At 40.4% G+C, this 25616-nt stretch overlaps 1 non-coding gene across 1 annotated transcript; it reads left to right on the forward strand.

The window, feature by feature from the left end:
• Positions 1 to 22816: 22816 nt before the first annotated feature.
• On the forward strand, positions 22817 to 22920 carry LOC150064338 (U6 spliceosomal RNA). The gene has a single exon (XR_016535340.1). It is a non-coding gene; the product is annotated as a U6 spliceosomal RNA (small nuclear RNA).
• Positions 22921 to 25616: the final 2696 nt, after the last annotated feature.

Here is a 25616-nt window from a genome sequence, read left to right on the forward strand (position 1 = left end):
ATCCATGCCATGAATTCAAGCCCAATTACAGGTACCTCCTCCTCCCCCACCACCGTGCCAATGTAAGAAGGAATGAAAAAAAAGGGACAGGAAAAGAAAGAAAACAATGACACTGAGGAATTGAGTGTCCATACATATAAGTGGAATATTAACTGTTTCCTGTCCCAGCCTAGGACACAGGGAAGCCAGATATGCAAATAATGTATTTCAGAGTAAGGTGAGATTCACAACTAATTTGGTTATACACTTGTACCCAGATATCAAATTCTAGGATTTTCCAGAACAAGTTAATTTTTTTCCCAATTTATTTTTTATTATTATAAAGGTGATCCACAAAGAGGTTGCAGTCACATAAATCAGGGAGTGCATTTTTTTTCTGGAATTTTAAGAAAACATTCTAAAAAGAAACATGCAGGGAGACACTAACAAAATGAAACATTCATTTCAAGTGGAAAAAGGGTCCATTTGGCTTCAGGGTTAGGAAGGTCTTTCATTCACATGTCTTCTAGCACTGGCTCTACTCAGCCTGGACTCTTGTGGAGTGGTCTTTATGCAATGAGTGAGGAAGGGTCAGGAAGATTTGTGTTGCTAGGGAACTCAGGAGATCTTTTCAAAGTAGAAAAGATCAGACCCAAAGGGCCAGTTTCCCTGTCTGGAACAAGGTCTAAGATGCAGAAGAGAGATAGGAAGTGGAAAAGCTGCCTTCTATTCTGCAATCTTTGCTGGAAGTTACCCACTGCTCATGCATGTTGAATGTGGAGGAATACAAATCTCCCCATGTGATTTCTTCGAGAGTTGAGAGGATCTTGAGACTTAAATCCTAAGACCAACAGTTTGAGAAGCTTAATAAATAAGTCTGACTATAATCATAGGATACCAAATCTCTTACCAGCTTTAGTAATTTAAAGAAGGAAAGGAAAAAAAAAACTAATATAACACAAACCCTTACCTGCTAGGTTCCATGGAATTAAAAATCCTTGAACTGACAGTTCAGCCATTTGTTTTGTTGCCCACTAGTGGTTTTCTTTTTGCCTTTCAGTTGCTATGCTGTCTGCTTTGGTGGTCAGCTAAAACACAGGGAATCTTTGGTTATTCTGCTCCAGCTAGGGCAAGTTGAAATTTTTTTTTTTTTTTTTTTTTTTTGCCAGTCCTGGGCTTGAGCTCAGGGCCTGAGCACTGTCCTTGGACTTTCTCAAGGCTAGAGCTCTAGCACTTGAGCCTCAGCACCACTTCCGGCTTTTTCTATGTATGTGGTACCGAGGAATTGAACCCGGGTCTTCATGCATGCTAGGCAAGCACTACCACTAGGCCAAACTCCCGGCCCTGGAAATTTTTTTTTTGTCAGCAGCAACAGCACAAGCTATTGGCAGTGATTCTACACTTTTCTCTAGAAGAAGTTTAGATTCCAATGGACTCTTACAAGATAGAAGTCTGTTGACTTGTTCCTGTTTATTATTCCTCATCATGGAGAAAGAGTTACAGTGAATCTCTGAGTAAGACAGGGCATGTGATAAAAGTAATAATTGGTTGGATGGTGAGAGGTTGGGAGGGAGGGGCATGAACCACTATCCAGTTTGGCTTTAATAATTCCTTCCTTCCTTACTTAGTACAGATTATGCAGCACTTCTCTATACATTGTGATGTTTATTTTAGAGACAACTTAATGGGGGTGTATATGTATTAAAACCTTGTATGAGTCAGAATCTGGTGGCTCACTTCTGTAATCCTAGCTACTCACTAGGTTGAGATCTGAGGATTGCCCTACAACAAAGTCTGTGAGACTCTTCTCTTTTCCTACTACTTGAGCTGTGGCTCAAGTGGTAGGCCAAGAGTTCATGCACCCAGGCTGGCATAAAAAAAGTATGTGTGGCAAGGCTGGGGCATTAATGTAATATCTATTATGTTCATTATAAATAGTTTTGATCAGTTCATCATTTATTTTATTTTGCTCATGGTGTTTTGGCCTATTCAAAAGTGTATTATTGGTTTTGTAAATAATGTCCTGTTATCAAGTTTTATATGATGTTGTTTTCCGATGTCTTAACCTTTTCTCTTACTTGCTTCTGGATTTTGAGTCATAGTGAGAAAAGTTTTCTCTTCCTCTAATTTGCCCATATGTCTTGCAGTGTTTGCATAGCTTTATGGTCTACATTTACATCTATAGTCTATTTGGATTTCAAACTGAGTACGTGGGGTGACAAATGTATCCAATTTCACTTTTTACATTTTTGCTTTCCAGTTATTCTCTCAGCACTCCCATCATTCTTCACAATCGGAGGGGCTTTCTTCTATTGTGCATGGGATTTCCACATGCAGCTGGGGCCAAGTCCCCACCGCCCATTCTGTTCCATGCCAATCCCACACTGTTCTTAATTACAGGGGTCTTTTGCTATACTAGCTAGTCTCTTGGGTTTTCTTTCTTTCTTTCTTTTCTTTTTTTTTTTTGTTAGTCCTGGTCCTTGAGCTCAGGGACTGAGCACTGTCCTTGGACTTTCTCAAGGCTAGAACTTTACCACTTGAGCCATAGCACCACCTGTGGCTTTTTTCTATGTATGTGGTATGAGGAATCGAACCCGAGCCTTTGTGCATGCTAGGCAAGCACTCTACCACTAGGCCAAACTCCTGGCCCCATAAGCTAGTTTCTTGTACTCCCCACAATGGCTTCAGTTTTTAAAAACTATTCTTACTTACTATTTGGAGATGAATTTTGCAATAAACTTGCTTTTTATGTGGAGGTTTAATTTTATAAAATATTTCAGAAGATCTGATATGCTAACATATAGCATATTTTGGTATTTCTTCAACTGTGCTTCAGGGACTTTAAGAAGTGTTTTGTTGTTCTCCTCTTACAGGTTTTGGCCACTTCTTACTAAGTTTGCAATCATCTATTTTATTTCATGCCACAGTGGAACATTTTCTTCCATTATAACTACCTTATGCTGATATTATAAGGAAGCTTATAATAATTTTATAAGCAGCTATTTTACCATTACTGTAGTAGTTTTCCCACGGATTTCCCTTGAGGTTTCCAGATATAGAATTGTATCAGTGTCTGAGAGACTGTTTTGGCAATTTTGGCAAGGACTAAATCCTGTGACACAAATTCTGCACTTGGTATTCAGCAACAAGTTCCTCAACCAGGCTAGTCTCCACATTTCCTGAGATTGTCCTTGATTCTAAGTCTAAGCCTTTTAGAAAGAGAATTTAGCTAGGTGCCAGTGGCTCATTCCCATAATCCTAGCTGCTCAGTAGGCTGAGATCTGAGGATTGCAATTTGAAGCTAGCCCAGGCAGAGTCTTCATGAGACTCTTATGTGCAATTAACTATAAAAAATACTCAGAAACAGGGCCAGGAGTTTGCCCTGTGGTAGAGTGCTTGCCTAGCATGCACGAAGACCCAGGTTCAATTCCTTGGTACCACATACATAGAAAAAAGCCAGAAGTGGTGCTGAGGCTCAGGTGGTAGAGCTCTAGCCTTGAGAAAGTCCAAGGACAATGCTCAGGCCCCGAGCTCAAGCCCAGGACTGGCAAAAAAACCCCCCAAAAAAACAAAAACTCAGAAACGAAGCTGTGGTTCAAGTGGTACTAGCACTGAGCAACACAGTTGAGGGACAGCACCCAGGCTCTTGAGTTCAAGCCCCAGAACTGGCACCAAAAAAAAAAAAAGAATTTAAAATGTAGCATTATCAAACTGCCTTAATCTTAATCTGTTTGGGCTGAAATCACAAAGTATCATCAACTGGTGAATAATGAACAACAGAAACATATTGTTCATGGGTATGGAGGCTGGGTGCTGGGATCAGAACTCAGTAGTAGACTCCTGTTTCACAGATGGTACTTTGTATCTGTGTGTCTGTGTGGTAGAAGAAACCTCACCGGGCCTTTATAAAAACACCAATCCCATTTTGCAAGCATTCTGCCCTCTGACCACCACAAGGACCCCATTTTCTAGTTGTGGGGTCCATCATGGTCTAGTTTCAGCATACAAATGTTCACAAATGCTTTGTGCCTTCACATATACCACATTATACATGTGTCTATGCACATGTACACATGCACACAAATCTTACGTTTTGCTCTTGAGAAACAAGTGTATGTATCTATAGGCTGAAGGTATTTGTCCATTGAGGTCATCAGGTAGGTAAGTTAGTGCAATGGTTTTGAAGATGACAACGGCCCCCCGGGCTGCTGGGGATAAAATTTTGCCAAAGGAGATAATTCCTTATCCTTTTCTGTTTGTTTTCTAAATTCCTTCTTCTTGTGACCACCACTGCCTTTTATTCTCATCCATCCCATGCCACAGGGTGAGAGCTGGCTCTACTCATTCTTGTTTCCAAGAAAACACAGACAACTCTAGGTGGAGTGGCCAGGGAGAGGTAGGGATTAGAGTTTACGTGTTCTAAATCTTTTTTTTTCTTTTTTTTTATTATGAAATTATTTTTTTATTGTAATTAGTAAAAGGGTTACATGATATTTGCCTGATAGAAGGTGCATTAATTCACATACATTGATACCCTTTCACATGTCTTGGTACCCATTACCCTCCCCCCCACACCCTCCACCCGTCTTGGTTTTTCCCCTTCCCTATCAAATTTCAAATAACCAAATACAAATAAATACGTGTTCTAAATCTTACCGCTCATTTTTTCCTCAGATGCCTGTGAACCCTTCTGCTGTTATTAAAGCCCACTTCTTACCTGTCCTCAGAGGAAATGGGGAGCAGCTTCTCAGCATCTCCCATTATAACACCCCTCATATTCATGAACCCCAGGATTCCTTCGCTTCCAGATTCCCCTTAGGCAGGTTAAATAGCCCTGGTTCTGCTTTGTGCAGGGTCTGTCTTCCAATTCTATTGTCAGTTTTAACAAAGAGATTGTGACTCTTGGGTTCCTGCTCAACAGAGCTCTTCCTCATTATTTTGTAACCTTTATCCCTCCTTCCTGGGAGAGTTAAATAAAGCCTGTGGATTTTTGATATGAAAGTCTGGCAGGCTGGAGCTGTAGAGAAAGGTTTCCAGTGGGGCTTGCTGATGAAAGCGTCTCTCTAACCGTGCAGTCTCATTCACCGCAAATGAAAGGTGGTAGCCGTCTGCTCATCCCCAGCCCGCTAGTGGGACCCGAGCCCACCCGAAGGTCCAGATTCCACAGCCACTCTCATTTTTGGCAGGAAGAGAGATGCGTTGTAATGAGCATGGAGATGAGGAACCACTGGCTAATTACTTCAGGTGAATGATTCTTTTCTGAAAAGGCACTGTTGGTGTGTAAAAATTACCCCTGACCCAGAATTTCATTACTGCACCTGAGCCAGCCTGAAAACTAGAGAAATTAAATGCCATAAAATAGAAGCAATAAAAAAGGAAAATAAACCTTGAGAATTAACAGCTGCAGTGTTCTGGATGTTAAAGGCATGAAGCATGTCAGGCGTGCTTCTGTGGCCTTTTAAAAATGGCACCAGATGCCACATCTCTCCTAGCATCCTAGGGTTCTCTCCGGAACCCCTTCTCTCTGTATCTACTAGCAAAAATGACTGTGTGTGTGGGGGGGGAGGTAACCCATCCCGCAGTGAGGCAGGTGTTCCTCTGCTTCTTGAGCAGGAAGACACATCCTAAGAGTGGCATTTTAGAAAGAGTCTAATGAGGGCATGGTGGGTACATGGTCTGAGGAGCAGCAATGAGAAGGACAGCAGAGAACGACACTAATATCTATTGTGATGATAGCTCTCCCTGACCTCTACTAGAGGTCGATACAGTATAGTAAAGAAAATGCTGGATGATAAGGCTTTACCTTGGATTCTTCCTTTGCTTTTTAATTCCCTGGAAATCTTCTTAAAGTGCTTCTCTAAGCTAGTGTTGCAACGAGGATCTGTCGTGTGCGCTGATTTTCATTGGTCCATGTGCTTATCTTGGCTTGATTCTCTGTAGTCCCTGTGGCTGCCCATGGCATTAGACTTAGCACTTTCATATACTAGCCCAGCTCCTTGTTATAAATTTTGTTAAAATAGTGCTTTTATGTTTTTTTCTGTTGCCTGCTTCACACGACTAGTTCTTTAACTTATTGTCTTCTATCAAGCTCTTAAGAATAAATTAGTGATTAATAACTAGGATTGATATTATTCAAGTATACTAATACTGCTTTTCTCCTACATACATTCAGTTTTAATACCTTCTGGGAAAATTTATAGTAGCTAGAAAGTGTTATAGTTTATCATGAACTTCTCCCATTGATCTACTTGTTAAAGATTTATTTTTCAGAGTTACAATATTGGAAGGCTGGTCCTTTTGAGAGGTCCCTTGGGTATTGGGGCGTGACCTTGAAGAGGATTGTGAGACCTTGAGAGATCCCTTTCTCTTTTTCTCATCACTTCCTGCTCTTGGTCTACCAGCATGGTAGCATGGTATGTTGCCCACTATAGGCCCATACGAGAATGAATAGAAACTTCTAACACCTTGAACCAAAAACATCCTTTTCCTTTTTCTTTATTGGTTTATTATCTCAGGTTTTGTCGTTGATGCTGGTCCTGGAGCCTGAACTCTGAGCTTGTGTACTGTCCCTGAGCTTCTTTCGCTCAAGGCTAACACCCTTCCTCCCTACCAATTGAGCCACAGCACTACTTCGGCCTTTTTCTAGTGGTTAATTGGTGATAAGAGTCTCAGAGACTTTCCTGCTTGCATAGGCTTTCAACTCAGATCTCAGCCTCCTGAGTAGCTAGGATTATAGATAAGAGCCTCCATACCTCCGTTCTCAGATGCTTTGTAATGAAGCTAACTCACATAGAAAGCATGTTTGGAGAATTTTTGTTAAAATGTCAGATTTTATTTTTATCTGTATTGTTTTTGCTTCAACTTAGATCTTGCATGTATTTAGAGCCACAAATGAACCAGATGTCTGGTATTTGACATGACACCGGGGAATTTTCCAGAGCTACTTCTGTTTATTCCGAGAGTGCCTTGTGTGAGTTGTGAGGAAGGGAGACTGGATTTCAAAGGCAGAGCAGAGGGCACCCCTGTGACAGTCAAGCATATATCTTTATTTAGCAAAAGGGGACATCTGAGGCCCAGTTAGGGGAAGGACTTGCTCAGGGTCCAGGGTCCCAGGGTTCCACGACTAGAGCCCAGGACACTGCTGTTGAAATAGTGCAGTGCTTCTCATAGGCTACTCCTAACATGCTGCGTTCTATTTGGGACTTGGTTGAAGACTATCACCTAAGGATAATTGAAAAATTTAAAATTCAACACCTATACTTCGCTGCTAAAATCATATTCATGAAAATATGTTGTGATGCTTTCTTGCAGAGTAAGAATGTAGGCTAATTTTATTTTCCTGAAATCCTTAGGACTCGAATCTTAAAAACCAGATGATTAAAAGATATTCATTCCTTAGTCACAGAAGTCCACATAATTAATCACATTTTGAAATAATCATTTTGTTATGATAAATGCTTTTTTTTAACTTCAGTTTTCCTTTTTTCATTTTATTTACTATGGATTATTTTATCATTCACAAGATACTATAACAAGGTATTACATTTCTTCTATTAGAATATAAAATCCCAACACATTGCATAGAATTCACTTAAGTGATCCCTTAAAGATTAGAAATTTTTGGGCCGGGAGTTTGGCCTAGTGGTTAAAGTGCTTGCCTAGCATGCACAAAGACCCGGGTTCGATTCCTCGGTACCACATACATAGAAAAAAAGCCAGAAGTGGTGCTGAGGCTCAAGTGGTAGAGCTCGAACCTTGAGAAAGTCCAAGGAGAGTGCTCAGGCCCTGAGCTCAAGCCCAAGACTGGCAAAAAAAAAAAAGATTAGAAATTTTAATTTTTTTCAAGTTATTATTAATATACTGACTCCATCTTTTTCTCATTCCTTTTTTTTCTTTCCTTTTTCTACCTCTTCTTTGTCTTTCCCTCTCTTTCGTAAAAGGAAATCTTCGACATTCCCCCTGCATGCTGGTTAATGAAGCGACAGCACACTAGAACTGGAAGAAGTGGCAGAGATTCTTTACGTTAGAAGGTGATGATCTATGGTTTCCCTACACTTGTGAACTCCCAGGAAGCCTCTCAGAGGGATTCTAGCCATCTAGAAATGGTGTGAAACATTCTATGTCTATAAGCAGGTCTTTAGGAAGAAGGTCTACAGGCTTCATGAAATTCTGCAGGCTTCATGAAATTCTTTTTATTTATTTAAAAAAAATTTTTTTTTTAGCCAGACTTGGGGCTTGAACTCAGGGGCTGGGCACTGTCCTTGGGCTTTTTTTTTTTTTTTTTTTTTTTTGCTCAAGGCTAGTGCTCTACCACTTGAGCCACAGCTCCATTTTGTGCATGCTATGTAAGCATTCTACCACTAGGCCACACTCGGGCCCAGCTTCATCAGATTCTCACAGGGGTCCTTAACCTCAAGGGTTATGTAAGAGTCTGATTAGAAAATCAGTGTTTTCTAGTCATTCAGGCTCACATAACCATTTGGTAACAGAACCCAGAGCAGAAATTGGGTCTATTGGCTTCTAATACAGGCTCATATCAGGTGGCAAATTTAATTTCTTTTTCTAATGGAAGATATTATACATGTAGTTACGTCTTCTTAAATCCAGATTCCTTAGAATTAGAAAAATTGAATACAAACAAAACCAAAATGCTGACTAAATTTTAAGTGGTCTAATTACTTTCATATGAGATTTTACATATTTGGAGTATGACTGACAGTATATACCTCAATAGAAATTGAGAGAAGGTGGGGGGCATCATATGTGCTGGGATGTCTAGGATGAGAGGTCAAAACTAGTGAGGACTTCTAAATAAAGTCTTTTTTACTTCTCAAAGTCATGGGCTACTTCCCTTCGGGATTCTCATGAATTTCTTGAGAGTATCAGCTCTGGTACTTCCTCCGTTTTCATATCAAGAAAGTGCATCTGGATTCCAGGGTGAGTGAGGTTATTAACGATTGCAATGCCATAGGATTTTGGGCTCACAGTCCAGAGCCACATGCTCCCAGTCCTCTCTAGTAAAGCACCACTGTGCCATGTACATGATCCATGAGATAGAAGGAAGCCATGATCATTCCTATCTACCCCTCTTCCCTGGACTCCTGACCTATCTGAATGGTGGGAGGCCCTCTGTTTAGCTGTGTGATGGAATGGGTCTTTTATTCTAGTCTCTACACTTCCTTTTAGCAGTTTTATCAGAGCTTTCTAACTTCATTTTTTTCACATTAAAGTAAATTGTCCTCTTTTCAGACGCAAATAACTTCTTTTGAAATGCTCTAGTCAGGGGCCAGGTATGACTGGTAGCTACTGTGAGTGGATTTTAAATCCACTCAGCCTTCAACATACTGGGATGGATGCTTCTTGTTTTTTCCAGTGGTGATAATGATGATGGTAATCTTGCTTCCTTTTCCCCCCCATCCTTTTGGGTGGATGTGAATCATGCTCAGGCAGTTTAGCATACTTGTCATAAGAAAGGCTGGGTTTCTTTTTTTTATTGTAATTAATAAAAGGGTTACATGATATTTGCCAGATAGAAGGTGCATTAATTCACATACATTGATACCCTTTCACATGTCTTGGTACCCATTATCCTCCCCCCAACCCCCCCCACCCGTCTTGGTTTTCCCCCCTTCCCCATCAAATTTCAAATAACCAAATACAAATAAATTCAATATATCAGATAACAAAGTGAGATACTGTAACAATATGAGATACCCAAGGGACAGCAAAGGAGATGAGAGATAACATAGTACATTAAGGACAACAATCATTTGTTACATGGCTTTTGTTTCAATATCCTGGAGGTCCTTTCAATTAGCTTCATACTATATGGCCTTATGTATCAAGGTTTTCCTCTATTGCAGATCTCTGCTAGTAGAGCCCAAGGTTTCTACTGATTATGACAAATGAGGGAAACCATTGAGCCTAAGTTCCTTTGAGTCTGGCTTGCTTCACTTAATATGATTTTTTCTAAGTCTTTCCATTTCCTAACAAATGGGGCAATGTCATTCTTTCTGACAGCAGCATAGAATTCCATTGTGTACAAATACCACAACTTGATGATCCACTCATCAACTGAGGGACATCTAGGTTGGTTCCACATCTTTGCTATGGTGAATAGTGCTGCAATGAACATTGTTGTGCTAGTGGGTTTAGTATGTCCTTGTTTCTGGGTGGTTGGGTAAATGCCAAGTAGTGGAATTGCTGGGTCATAGGGGAGCTCTATGTTTAGCCTTTGAGGCACTGCCATACCGCTTTTCATAGTGGTTGAATGAGTTTGCACTCCCACCAACAGTGTAGTAGTGATCCCTCCTGGCCACATCCCCTCAGCATCTGTTATTATTCGTTTTCCTGATCCTGGCCATTCTAACTGGAGTGAGGTGGAATCTTAGAGTTGTTTTGATTTGCATTTGTTTTATGACCAGAGATGTTGAGCATTTCTTCATGTGTCTATAGGCCATTTTTGTTTCTTCTTCAGAGAAGACTCTCTTTAAGTCTTTGGCCCATTTTTTAATGGGATGGTTGTTACTTTGGAGATTAGTTTTAGAGTGATTCAATTTTTTGAGTTGTTGATATATTTTAGATATGAGGCCTTTGTCCGTTGTTTGGTTGGTGAAGATCTTCTCCCACTCTGTAGGCTTCCTAATTAATTTACTACCTATGTCCTTTGCCATACAAAAGCTCCGCAGTTTAATGCAGTCCCACATATCCAGCCTTTCTCTGATTTGTTGTGATTCTTGGTCCTTATTAAGAAAGTTTTGACCTGTGCCAAGGAGGCCTAGTGTATCTCCTATTCTTTCTTGTCAAGTTTTCAGTGTGTCAGCTTTTACCTCCAGGTCTTTGATCCATTTGGAGTTAATTCTAGTGCAGGGTAATAAAGAAGGATCCAAGTTTAGTTTTCTGCAGGTGCTTAACCAGTTCTGCCAGCACAACTTGTTGAAGAGGCTGTCTTTCTTCCATTCTATTTTTTTGGCTCCCTTGTCAAAGATTAGGTGGCCATAGGTCTGTGGTTTAATATCTGGGTCCTCAGTTCTATTCCATTGGTCTTCAGGCCTGTTCTTGTGCCAGTACCAAGCTGTTTTGATAATTATAGCTCTGTAATAGAGTCTAAAGTTTGGTATTGAAATTCCTCCTGCGCTGTACTTTCTGCTAAGAAGTGTTTTTGCTATACGGGGTCTTTTATTATTCCATATGAAATTTTGAATTGCCTCTTCTATTTCTTTAAAGAATAAGGCTGGGTTTCTTATGTAAAGATTTCCTTAAATTGCTCAGGTGGCCAAGTGTCCTGACATTTCTTTCCATAAAGGAAGAAAAGAGAGAAAAGAAAAGAAAAGGAAGGAGGGTGGTGGTGGGTAAGAGCTGGTTGCCAGTGGCTTATGTTTTGTAATTCTATCCACTTAAGAGTCTAGGATGTGAGTCTCACAGTTCACAGCTGGCCCAGGCAGGAGAGTTGGTAAAACTCTTATCTCCAATTACCTACCAAAAGGGGGAGCTGTGGCCTAAATGGTAGAGTGCTAGCCTTGAGCACAAAAGCTCAGGGATAGGGCCCATGCCTGAATTCAAGTCCCAGGACTGGTGTGTGCATGTGCATGCATGTGCACACACACACACACACACACACACACACACACACACACACACACACGAAGAGAAAGGAAAAAAGGAATGAGGAAGGAAGGAAGAAAAGAAAGAAAGGAAGGAAGGAAGAAAAGAAGGAAGGAAAGGAAAGAAAGAAGGAAGAAAAGAAAGAAAAGGTTGCTGGTTAATGAAGTGTTTAGCCAGGCTGTGCTAGTACTTACTTACTTTCTTTGGGTAAGTGCTTGTCTTAGTGCTTCCAGTTTTGAATTTCCCGTAAGCCCACATGGCTGCCTGTGACTGGGTGAGTGTGACTCTGATGGGCTCCTCATGTCTGCCCTATCCCATTGCAGACAAGGCCAGGTGATGTTGCTGGTGTACTCCCCTCTCTAGTACTTTTCCATCCCTTTCTGGATTTTCAGGGGGCAAGTAGTGACTTTCAGCAAGATTGAGATCTTGGCATTACAAAGAAGCATCATTTTCAACTATGTGGGGCTCAGTACCATTTACTAAGCCTCCGATGATGGGGACAATTATATGGTATCATGCTCTGAAAACACTCAGCATTTGGTGACAGACTGCTGTACTTGGACAGGGTGAGGAAGAGATGGGAATATATCAAGACAATTATTTGGCTGTAGGAAAGGTTATCTGCTAGAATATGTTTCCTGGGTGGAAGGAAGGCTCAAGAAAACACATGGAAGCAAGAGTAGTTGGTGTACTTACTTGGCTTCTAGCCTTAAAAGGAGTTTGAAGTCAGTTTCTCGGCAACATGGGGTGGGGGGGGTGCACTGTGACATCTGAAAAAAAAATAGCCATCTAAAGGCAAAGACTTTTTTTTGATTGAGTTCCTGAGATTCTTTTTCTTTTTGCAGGAGCTTTGTATTTTATTTGTATTTGATTATTTTTGTTACTATTATTTAAAACATTATGGACATCAAAATTAGATAGGAAGGTACTTTAACCTACCTGGCAATGGAGTGTGTGTGTGTGTGTGTGTGTGTGTGTGTGTGTGTGTGTGTTGGCTCTTCATAGTAAATTAGGGAAAGCCTGACAGCTTTTTAGGAGCAGTGGTCAAGAGAAAAACCTATACATAATTAAGGAAATGTCATTTGTTTCTTACCAAAATATTGGTGAAGACATACTACAATATAAACACACCTGTCATTACCCCGATGTAAACAATCTGTTTTAGTCCATTTAGAATGCTAGAACAAAACACCCGGGATTAGGTGGTTTATAAACAACAGAAATTTATTTCTTACAGTTCTGGAGCCTATAAACTTCAAATGCTGCAGGTCAGGACCTGACGAGGGCTGTTTTCATGGCTCCCAAGAAAGACTTTCTTCCTAAGTATTTATGTGATGTACAGTACAAGGAGTACAAGGAGAGTTCCTCTCCTCAAGTATTAGGGAGTGCTGAGATGTTATGACCAAATCAGATTCTCTAGACTCTCCCTCCTACTACAATGACATTAGGGGATTAGCATTTCAACATAAGAATTTGGAGGGGGACATAAATGTTTAGTCCACTACATATCCAAATACAGAACCTGAGAGGGACTGCCTATAATTATAAGGCAGATGGAATTGGAGTAGGAAAACTCAACTCAAACTTCAGTTTTGTTTCCAACACAGACTGCCTGAAAAAAGAAAAGAAAAAAACCCAAGCAATATCACACACCTCCCCACCATCTGTCCTCTCATTAAGAGAACTTAGTTCTTTGCAACATGAAAATGATCATTTACAGATCCTCTTTGAAGTAACAAAAGTACATTCATGGGTTTCCCCAGATGCCTCTATTATCATCTTTCATCATCTAGGCAGAGATGAAAAAACCCTCAAAACCATCTGAAAATGTAAAAAAAGCTATATCTATGTGCATGTATGACTGCAAATGTGCAAAATAGTAGTAGATCACTAATACTCATGGGAATGTGAGTTCAAGAAGAAGGCCACTGAGGAAAAAAACCTCACACAGAGTTCAGTGCTCTAAAGGAACTCAAATGTACCTATACTGTACAAATAGTATGTAACTTGAAACTTCATGGAATAACTACAATACTGTCACAGAAACTTATTCATTTATTTTACTCATTTTTCCTTATTTTATTCATTTTCCTCAGCTAACTTCTGCTGAAGAAATGCCACCTTTCAACAAATCTAAATACTTCACTTTAATACATAAATGGAGCCTTACTTTTGGATAATTTTTGCTCTTTGGGGGAAGCATAGTTTCATAGAATTATAATGGAGGAAACATATCACACAAAAAGTTAACCACAATGGGCCAGGAGTTTGGCCTAGTGGTTAAAGTGCTTGCCTAGCATGCATGAAGACCGGGGTTCGATTCCTTGGTATCACATATATAGAAAAAGCCGGAAGTGGTGCTGAGGCTCAAGTGGTAGAGCTCTAGCCTTGAGAAAGTCCAAGGACAGTGCTCAGGCCCTGAGCTCAAACCCAGGACTGGCAAAAAAAAAAATAACCACAACTGATGATAATGCGAAACTGAGGACTTCTCTATAGCAACATGCTGTGCAATGTGTACATGAGCATTTAAAAATTTTTGGTTTTAAGACTTCTTTTAATTATTCTATTTATTATTATGTTTTTGACCATGCTTGGTTAAAACCATGTGTAATGAATCTGTGAATAAAGCACACTTGATGTAGATATTTTGGGAAACGTAATCTTTACAACTAAATGTAGTAGAAAACGTTATAAATGAAATGATATTGTTTTAAACTATATAAGGCCAAGAACATTGGAAGTAGAAAGAGAATCCAAATAATGTTAGTAATAAGTGTTATTTAGAAATACAGCAATACAATTGTATAGTTATCTATCTGACTATCTATCTATCTAGCTATCTATCTATCTACTTATGCATCTAAAATCAGGTTTGTAAGCTGGTGCAGGTGGCTTACGCCTGTAATTCTAGCTAGTGAAGGGGCTGAAATCTGAGGGTCTTGGTTGGAAGCCAGCCTGGGCAGGAAAGCCTGTGAGACTCTTCAGAAGTGGGGCTGTGGTTCAAGTGGTAGAGGGGTAGCCTTGAGGACAAAGACGCTCAGGGGCAGTGCCCAGCCCAGAGTCCAATCCCCACGATGCACAAAAAAGTGAATTAAAATAAGTCGATAGATAAACTAAATTCAGGCCTGTAAAGGGGAAATGTTTTCTAGCATCTACGGAATTATTATTCAAATTACTTCAATTAGATTTTAAAGAAAAATAAACAGAAGCTAAAATGATCAGAATAGAAAACCCAATTATAGGAATTATAAAACATTTCTCTAAGTAGCTTTTGAATCCAAGAGGAAATAAGAACTGAAAGAATATATTCAGTAAATAAGCATCATTCCAAAGTCTCATTATACCCTCAATTAGAATGTTAATTTAGGAAAGTATAGCATCTTTTCTCTGATTATAATTGAGAAAATACTAGAACAACTAGTCTTAGAATGGCTTGGAGAAGATTTCTTATATAAGAATAGCAAGAGTACTCAGTGATCTCTAAATATAGCTGCAATTTTTACAAGGAAACAAAATTTTTCATTCCTCTGTTAATTAAAAGAAAATAACTTCTTTCAATCAAAAACAAAGTAAAAACAAAACAGTTTCCAAAACAGAAACAAAGAAAACAATAACCAAAGCAAACGAAATGAAATGAAACCAAACCAAACCAAACAGAAACATCCATCTCCAACCAAGCAAAAAACCAGAAACAAGGTAGTATGTGACACACATAGCTTTGTAATCTGGCTGAAAGCAAAGACATTTCTGAATCAGCGACCTCTCTAGGTTTTCCAGTTTGCCATGGTTTTCTACATGTTTTACACATTTACATAAACTCTGTGGCCCAGTGTACCTGAGTTTGCAAACCTTAATAAAGGTTAAGTTTAAGAACACAAAATGATTCTTCTTTAAAAATTGTTAATTTTTATTTTTTTTGCCAGTCCTGGGACTTGAACTCAGGACCAGGGCACTGTCCCTGAGCTTCTTTCGCCCAAGTCTAGTGCTCTACCACTTGAGCCACAGCACCACATACAGCTTTTTCTGTTTATGTGGTACTGAGGAAGTGAACCCAAGATTTCAAGCATGCTAGGCAAGTACTCTACCACTAAGCCACATTCCCAGCCCACAAAATGATTCTTACTATCTATTTTCCTTAGGGTCGAGAGCTATTCCATAGCAATTTATACTGAGTGGCGGGGTCCATGTCTCAATGCATAAAATGTGTTCATATAGCACCCATACGGAAAAGGACAGTAAGGCTCTGATAAGTTCTCATGAAGGATTGTTGTTCAATCTGGACTAAGGGGAGAGGGAACTATTATCTTTCTCAAGCAAAATAGACAGATGGAAATAAAATTAAGCAATGACTTGACCACAATAGGTGTATTAAAATACTTTAGATATAATTTCCTAGAAGCAATGGTATTCAGTATATTTCTAACTATGTTGCCCAGGTGTATTTAATTATTTGGCATACATGTGTCATTTCTGTTTGCTTCATCCAGAAAGGATTCGAGGCAGTTACTAAGTTCATGGCCTACCGATGAATGAGCGCAGTCCACTCTAGTGACAAGGAAATGTTAGTTTAAGATCATTAATAAAAACTGACAGCTCAGCTTGCTTTTCTTATCATGAGCCGTAGCAATTTTAAAGTATATCCTTCCTGCCAAGATAGAACACATTACTGCTTATTTGAATACAAACACCTATTCTTAACACAGGCGTTTGAATTTAAGTCATGCTTCAAAACTGTGTATCATTTCATGTAAACTGGTAAGTCATTGGCAGAAAAGTTTCATTTGTACTAGAGATCTATTTTTAGTGAAATATATATGATATGCCTACAAAATAATGAGTTGGAGTTCTTGGCTGTTCAGTCCATGACTTAGATTAATTTCCTGAAGAAGCGTCCTTTCTCTTCAGGTCATTGCTCAACTGTCACCATGATTAGCCTCATCTTGATTGGTCTGTTTAAGGTTGAAGAACCAGGAAAAAGTCAACTTTTTGGCAAGTGTTGCAAAAACTGTCAGGAATTAGCACCTTTATTTGTCCAAAATGGTGTTGTATGTCATCATTAGCATTTAGACTAGCATTTATTAGAGGAAGCTGTTTTTTTTGTAAGCGCGCATATCTGTAAGCAATGTCTGTATGTGCATAGTTCACTTTGCACTAGACCTCAAGCCAGTTCCATGTATCATTCTACTGGTTCTTCTTCAAGAGACTAGTGCTTATCCCAGCCTCATGAACGTAGGTTTAAGTCAGAGTCAAACAATCTTGCCACAGTCTGTAAGTGGACAACCTCCTAGCCCTTAGTGTCTTGCTTTGCTCTGCTCTGCTTTTCTTTTCTTTTATTCCTTCCTTCCTTGTTTTTTTTTTTTTTTTTTAAGAAATTTGGAAGGAAGGGTCAGGAAAGCAGGTTTACAAAGTCACTTGGCACAGAAGTACAGCTGGCCCTTGGACAGCACCAGTTTTGACAGCATGAGCCTACCTACATACTTTCATACTGCTGTTTTTGAAATTCATGGCTATTTGTGAGTCTTCAGATCAATAACAGCCAGTTAGAAGTTAAGATTTAGGGAATTAAATGTTATATGTAGATTTTTGAGTAAGTGTGGGGGCAAATATGTCTAAACTCTTCAACAGGTTAAGGTAATCTAACTGAGTGTGTGCACATGAGTGCATGTATGTGTGTGTGGCAGTACTGGGGTTTGAACTCAGGATTTTGCTTTTGGTAAATAAGCACCTTACCACTTGAGCCATGTCTCTAGTCCTTTTTGCTTCAGTTATTTTTCAGATGGTGTCTCATGCTTTTGAATGAGCTGGTCTTCTGCCTCTACCTCCTGAGTAGATAAAATTGTGTGTGTGTGTGTGTGTGTGTGTGTGTGTGTGTGTGTGTGTGTGATGGCTTTGAGATACAGCTTTGCTAATTTTTTTCCCTAAGACAGCTTCAAACTGCAACCCTCGCATTTTTGCCGCTCTATATAGGAACCACCACACTTGGTTCTCTACATCACACCAGCCATTCTTTGGGAAAGTTAAGATCAAGTAAATGCATCTTTACCCAAAGGAGTACATTCTACACATCTTTCTCTTAATTTTGAGCTATGTGTCCCAGGGATACTTACTTCTTAAGAATGTTGTGTTATTCACCTTTCAAAAACAGTCCTCTCTGTCACAGTAGAGGTCCTGCTGATTTCTTTTGGCACTGGTGTGTGCCTGTGACAAGAAAGGGCGCTTGTGTCCTGAGGAGAAGAGTGAAAGTTTTAGGACTGGATTGAAAATGTGAGTCCTGCCACGTGTAAGTACTTGAGAGGGATTAGTTCTTTTGCTGTCATGCCAATTTAGTGCCTTTGTTATAAGCTGGTCTCTGACCATCAGATTAAGAGTTGTGATCAAAGGGACCAGGGATAAAACAAACCCATCAGACACTCCACAGTTCCACGTGTGACATAATTCAAGATAGTGTTGCAAGGAATAACATTGTTCAGTTATTGCCTACAATCTGACCATGATTCTCAGGCTCACTCCAGGATTATGGGAAGCTAGAGGGGTCTGTGGGCTCTGCGCAGACTCCCTGACTGGCTGTGTGCTTTATCATAGTGGCTACAGGTAAAGATTTTTGTCATCTGAACCCAGTTGTTCATTCACAACTCTGTAAATTGTTCAAAAGGACTTTAGAAACCTTCAAATAGGAAGGCTACAAGAACCATGTACCTAAGAAGACGGATGGGACCACATTCACCTGTTTTACAGACCTTCCTGTTTTCTTTTCTTTTTTGTCTTTTGGGGTGGCAGGAAGGAAGAAAAAGCAGTCAGTTTGTGACTGGCAGAAAGTTGACTTTGGCAAGTTTTAAAAGGACCACAAAGCTCCTGATTAGGGTATAGAAATTGCCAATTGTCTGAATGAGAGACAGGTTGAAAGACTTTTAAACATCTCCTTAGGGGGTAATTATGAATATGATTTCATCTATCAACTATATTCTTGCAGATATATTTGAATCCACGACAGATTTTCTCCAGTTATCACTTTTCTTCATGTTCATGTCAGAGCCCTTGAAAAATTGGTTCCCCAGTGTTAACGCCTGGCCAAATAGGAAGGAAATGGTACAGTAGGGATTATATGAAAATGATTTAGCAACTGGCACTGTAAGTGCCAACCAGTCAAATGGAGTCCCCTTGAGTCAATAGAGAAGCACACCCGGTGCAGCTGTACCAGTGCTTGCAGTAGTAACAGGGTTTGGGCTGACCTTGGGACTTACTGGACATCTTCATTAGCTGCACCACACCACCGAAAGACACTGTCTGCTCCTCTCTATCTCTGTCTTTCTAACAAGAGAGATGGAGACCACCACATGCCTGAGGCATGGCAGTATCCCTGGAAGAAAAAGGAAGTATACAGATCAACTCAGGGCTTCTTACATAACTGGTGAAATGGAAATCCATTTTTGTACTATTGAAAAGAACAGAACCTATAGGTGGAAATAGAAGGCTTCAGTCCATTTCCATTTGTATTTCTGGGTGAGATTCACTGGCATCACCAATGCTGACACCTGCCGGTTGATGGTCGCCTACAGTCTAGACAGAGTTGATTGCAAAGCTAGGAGTCAACACACCATAGCAGACTGGTGTGGACTAGGCCAGGTAATCATGGCTGGTAGGCTGAGCTATCTCAGGTGGCACACGTGTGCTGTAAGACATCCTGGCTCTCAGCTGGTAATATGGTTGGTCACGGCTGGTGGAGGTGGCATTCCAGAGAAGCTTCAAATGGGGCTCCTGGCAGCCCAAGTGGAACAGGGTCTTCTGATTCCTCTGCACACCTCTTGGGTATCGAGAACAATGAGCAGCATCCTGTAATCTTGGGTAGGTTGAAGGGCTGTGTGATGCCTGGAGGAACCTTCAGCAGCTGCTGGTAGCGTACTGGATTGCTCCGTTATGGACAAGGAGCTGATAGGCTGTCCAGTGAGTCAGTGTTCTTGGTGCTTAAAGAGCAGATAGTTGGAGACAGAAGAGCAGCGTTTGCATATGATTTTTTGTGGGCCTAGGTCTAGTTCCTATCTTTGCATTAGTCTCTTTCTCTTTATATGTTTTTATTCATTTATTTAGTTGGACATGGGGCTTGAACTTGGGACTTGGGCGCTGTCCCTGAGCTTTTTTTGCTGAGAGCTAGCACTCTATCACTTTGAACCACATCTCCATTTCCAGTTTTCTGGTGGTTAATTGGAGATAAGGGCCTCACAGACTTTCCTGCCTGGGCTGGCTCTGAACCATGATCCTTAGATCTCAGCCCCTTGAGTAGCTAGGATTTTGTAGACATGAGCCACTGACAATCAGCCTCTGTCTCTCTCTATACACACATTTATATATAACTATACAGATACATATTGGTTTTTAAATTGCTGCTATAACAAAGAAGAATAAAATATACATTCATTATCTGGCAGTCCTAGATGTCTGGGTCTGTTATGAGGTTCTCAGAACCCAAATCTATAGGTCGGCTCAGGTTGGATCCCTTCTGGAGCATCTGGAGGAGAGCCTTGTTCCTTTTCTAGCTTCTAGAATCCCTTGCCTTTCCTCCTACCACAGAGCTCCCAGCAAGGCATCTTCAGTGTCCTCTCTCCCTTCAGCCTGTGTCTACCTGTCACACTGCCTCCAACACTGCATCTCCTGCTTACCACTTTCCTTATGAGGCCCCGGTGATTATGTTGGCTCTACAATGATGATCAAAATCATCTTCCTATCTTAATATTCTTAGTTTAGTCATATTTGTGGGGTTCCTTTTTACCATGTATGGTCATAGGTTCTGGGGACTATTGACATAGATATTTTTAGTGGGACTTTGGCCTACCACGTACAATGACTTTCTCGGTCTGTTTTGTAGTTGACTGATCTAAAGAGTCATTTAGAGTTCTTAAAACAATTTTAGCTGGTGGCTTATACCTGTAATCCTAGCTAGTCAGGAGGCTGAGATCCAAGGAACCTGATTCAAAACCAGCCCAGGGAGACAATCCATGAGTTATCTCCAATTAACCACCAGAAAACTAGAAGTGGAGCCTTCACTCAAAGTGGTAGAGTGTTAAACTTGAGCAAAAAAGCTCAAGGACAATGTACAGGCCTTGAATTCAAGCCCCATTATTGACAAAAAGAACCCTCCCCCCATCATTTTAACTATTCTCCTTCCTCCCTTCCTCTCCTCCCTCCCTCCTCTCTCTCTCTCTCTCTCTCTCTCTCTCTCTCTCTCTCTCTCTCTCTCTCTTTCTTTCTTTCTTTCTTTCTTTCTTTCTTTCTTTCCTCATTTCCTCCTTTCCTCCTGTGCCAGTACTGGGGCTTGAACTCAAGGCCCCATATACTTGCTTGGCCTTATAGGAGAGAGGGCAAAGTATTTATATACTCTCTGTCTCTTGCTATATCATGCTATCTGAGCATCCCATTAATATAAAAATTTTGGATCACAAAGAGAAAAGGTCATTTCATTTTGGTAATTGGTTTTAAAAGTTCCAGTCCAAGATTAAAATGATTTTTTCGCAGGTGGTATTACAATACCAGACTTCAAACTCTACTATAAAGCCATAATAACAGCAGTATGGCACAAAATAGACCAGAAGATCAATGGAACAGAATAGAAGATCCAGAAATAAAACCACGTACCTATAGTCAACTTGTATTTGACAAAGGAGCCAAAGATATACAGTGGAACAAACACAGCCTATTCAATTATTGGTGCTGGCAAAACTGGGCAGCCACATGCAGAAAACTAAAAATTGACCCTAGCCTTTCGCCATGCACAAGCATCAACTCAAAATGGATCAAAGACCTCAAAAATCAGACTGGAAACCTTGAAACTGCTACATGATAGAGTTGGAGAGACACTGGAACTCATAGGCATAGGCAAAAACTTCCTGAACAGAATCCCAGGGTCACAACAGATTGGAGAGAGACTCGAGAAAAGGGACTACCTAAAATAAAAAGTTTCTGCACAGATAAAAGCATAGCTACTAAAGTAGAAAGACAGCTAACCAACTGGGAAAAGATATTTACCAATAATACATCAAACAAATGTTTAATATCCAGTATCTACAGGGAATTCAAGAAACTAATCCCCCCCAAACCCAACAAACCAATCACTAAATGGGCAAGGGAACTAAAGAGAGACTTATCAAAGCAAGAAATAAAAATGGCAGAAAAGCATATTGGAAAATGCTCATTATCCATGATCATAAAAGAAATGCAAATAAAAACAACCCTAAGATACCACCTTAGCCCAATTAGAATGGCCAATATCTGAACTCAGACAATGACAGATGCTGGCGGGGTTGTGGAGAAAAAGGAACCCTACTACACTGCCGGTGGTATTGTAAGCAAATTCAGCCACTCTGGAAAGCAGTTTGGAGGTTTCTTAACAAACTGAAAATAACATAACATAGTATATATGTTTATTTGAAATAGGATATGGAAGGGGGAAAACGTGATGAGGGGTGGGGAAGGGAAATGGGGACAAAAACATGAGAAGGGGTAGCAATCATTGTTAAGAAATGTACCTTCTTTCTGGCAAATATAATGTGACCCTTCTATTAATTACAATAAAAATTTTAAAAAAAACCCTGAAAATAGACCTTCCCTATGATCTCTCCATACCACTCTTGGGCATCTATCCTGAGCATCATAACCCAGGATATGATAAGGACACCTGCTCAGCTATGTTCATCTCTGCACTATTCACAATAGCCAAGTGATGGAAACAACCCAGATGCCCTACTGCAGATGAATGGATACAAAAATATGGTGTATATATATATATATACACACACAATGGAATTCTACATAGCCAACAGACAAGATAAAATAATGGCATTTGCAGGGAAGTGGATGAATCTAGAGCGAATCATGTTGAGTGAGACAAGTCAAGACCTAAGGATCAAAAGGCGCATGGTATCCTTAATATGTGGCTATTGGATCCAAACAGTACAAGAGTGAGGACTCAATATTTGCATACCCAATGCTATGGACATGGTATTGGAAAAATAAACACAACTATATAGACATAAAAATTTATGACTCTATAGACATAATGTTTTATTGCATAGATTAATATGTATCTGTGACATACAAACCCTTAGCCTAATGTTAATTATACTCTAAAATCTAAGTGCCAGTGATTGTATATAGAGATTCCCTTCTTGAATACTTGTTAAACACATCATTTGAAATATGATGTAAAAATCAATGTTAATAAATTCATTAAAAAATGATCTTAGTGCTTGCTTTGGCAGCACATATACTAAAATTGGAACAATACAGAGATTAGCATGGGCCCTGCTCAAGGATGACAGGCAAATTCGTGAAGCGTTCCATATTTTTTTTTTTTGCCAGTCCTGGGCTTCAGCTCAGGGTCTGAGCACTGTACTTGGATTTTCTCAAGGCTAGAGCTCTACCACTTGAGCCACAGCACCACTTCCAGCATTTTTCTATGTATGTGGTATCAAGGAATTGAACGCAGGTCTTCATGCATGCTAGGCAAGCACTTTACCACTCGGCCAAACTCCCTGCCCTGCGTTCCATATTTTTAACAAGGGCATACTAAATCCACTAGCACAATGATGCTCATTGTAGCACTATTTACCATAGCAAAGATATGGAACCAACCCAGATGCCCCTCAGTTGATGAGTGGATCAACAAGATGTGGTATTTATACACAGTGGAATTCTATGCTGCTGTCAGAATGACATCGCCCCATTTGTAAGGAAATGGCAAAACTAGAAAAAATCATATTAAATGAAGTAAGCCAGACACAAAGGAACATAGGCTCAATGGTTTCCCTCATTTGTCATAATCAGTAGAAACCTTGGGCTCTCCTAGCAGAGATTTACAATAGAACAAAACCTAGATACACAAGGCCATATAGAATGATGCTAAATGTAAGGACCTCCAGGATATAGAAACAAAAGCCATAAATGAGTGATTGTTATCCTTAATGTACTATGTTATCTCTCATCTCTTTTGTTGTCCCTTGGTTATCTCCTACTGTTACAATATTTCACCTGGTTTTCTGATATATTGTATATATGCGGATTTGGTTATTTGAAATTGGATAGGGTAGAGAGGAAAACAAGATGAATGGTGGGGGTGGAGGGAGGGAAATGGAGACCAAGACATGAGAAAGGGTATCAATGTTTGTGAAGTAATGCACCTTCTATTTGGTGAATATAATGTAACCCTTCTATTAATTACAATAAAAAATATAGAAAATGATCTTACTCTTTTGGGGATCTGATAGGGGTTTTGTAAGGCAATGGTAGGTAATGTGTGTTAGAATAAGCCACTCATCACCTTAGCCAGGAGCAAAAGAGAGACAGGAAGGGGCCAGTGTTTCACAATTCCCTTAGAGGATTGATCTAAGAGACATCCCAGTTGCCTAAGGTTCTGCCACCATTCTCATTCATAAGCATCTACCTCCACTCCAATGATGTCACCATGGAAACTAGGTTTTTAATATATGAGCTCTGGGGCAGGGGATGTACTCAAACCAGAGCAGATGTCCTGTGATGCTTCGATCTCTGTCAGCTACTAAACCATGATCAGATGTCGGCCTTTAGTCTTACATCAGAATTGTGGGCCGAAATAAACATCTTTTATTTATGTTACTCATCCTTAGGTATTTTACCACATAACAGAAAACACACTCCTCCTCTCCCCCTCCTCTTCTTCCTCCTTCTCTCCTCCTCCTCCTCCTGCTCAGAGATTGAGCTCAAGGCCTGAGTACTGCCTCTGAGATTTTTTACTCAAGCAGATGAAATCTTACAGATTTTTCTGTCCAGTCTGACTTTGAACCCCAATCCTCAGATCTCAGCCTCCTAAATAGCCAGGATTATAGGCATGAGCCGCCAGCCCCCAGCACACACTAGAATACTTCTGAAGAGACAAAATAGTTGTGCTGGACCTCTCCCTTGGTTGGGAATTCTCTTTGTTGCAGCCCATGTGTGCTCCTTAGTTCTGCCTCAGCCTGCCCATCATGTGGCACTGAGCCAGACTGCTGCATGTCCTCTGTGGGGAGTAGAGAGGGAGGTTCAGCTCTGGCCTGAGTATGTGTCATCAGTTGCCCTGTATTGGCTGTCACAAGAAACCTGATGGCTGAGCTTGCTCTCTCTTTTAAGTAATGCATTGTTCCATCCACTGCTGCTGTGTATCCTAGGAAACTCAAACACAAAGTGGCCATGGCCCTAAGTTCTCTAGACTTCTCTTTCTGGTGGTTGGTGCAGTGATGGCCTTGTTACCCTCTGTGTGGTAGGCGTCTTCCCTTGAGGTAGGGTCCAGCTGTGTGGCATTCTGTTCCAGTAGGACTGATAACCACTGCATAGTTTTGTGTTTAACAAGAAGCACAACAAGAGCCTCTTTATGACTCAGAAAACTGAATGAGAGGCCAAGACTAGCTTCTGCAGCACTGGCTGGGGCCAGGTAGCAGAGAAGCAAGGCAGGTTACTGGGATAGTGTCTGGTCTTCTGTTTGGGGAATCTGTCCTCATGCGGGCCTCTCTCTGCCTGTCTGGTCTAACCCTATACTCTGCCTCCAGAATCTTTAAGCTGAGGTCTACAGGTTATAGCTCTATTCTATCTGATAGAATTTATGAGAGAGCGCCAGGCAGTCTTTTTGTGCTTGACATGGATGCAGATATGTGCTGTCTTCCATTCCTTTCCTCATTGCTGCTACCACCTCGCATCCCAGGGCTCTGGTTCTAATTCCTCTGTGCTATGCTTGCCATTTACAAAAAACAGAAGCGCGCGCTCTCTCTCTCCCTTGAGGCCTAGAAAGGCACTTTCCAAGCAGGAGGGCAGTTCAGTACAAACGCTCAACAAACCAAGTGTATGGTTAAGAAAGAGATGATCTTTCTGGAAGAAAGCAGAGTGTATATTTTGGAGAAATACATCCTTTAGAGAAAACTGACAGAAATGAATTTACCAAGGGCAAACTTTTTCAGTTCCCATTTTTTTAGGTTTACCTTTTCTTGCCTTGTATTTCAATTATTTTTTTTTATTAAAAGCATAGTGTATTATCTATC

Source organism: Megascapheus bottae, chromosome 4 (assembly GCF_031878675.1).
Source record: "Megascapheus bottae isolate mThoBot1 chromosome 4, mThoBot2.hap1, whole genome shotgun sequence".
In the NCBI taxonomy this organism is placed as follows: domain Eukaryota; kingdom Metazoa; phylum Chordata; class Mammalia; order Rodentia; family Geomyidae; genus Megascapheus; species Megascapheus bottae.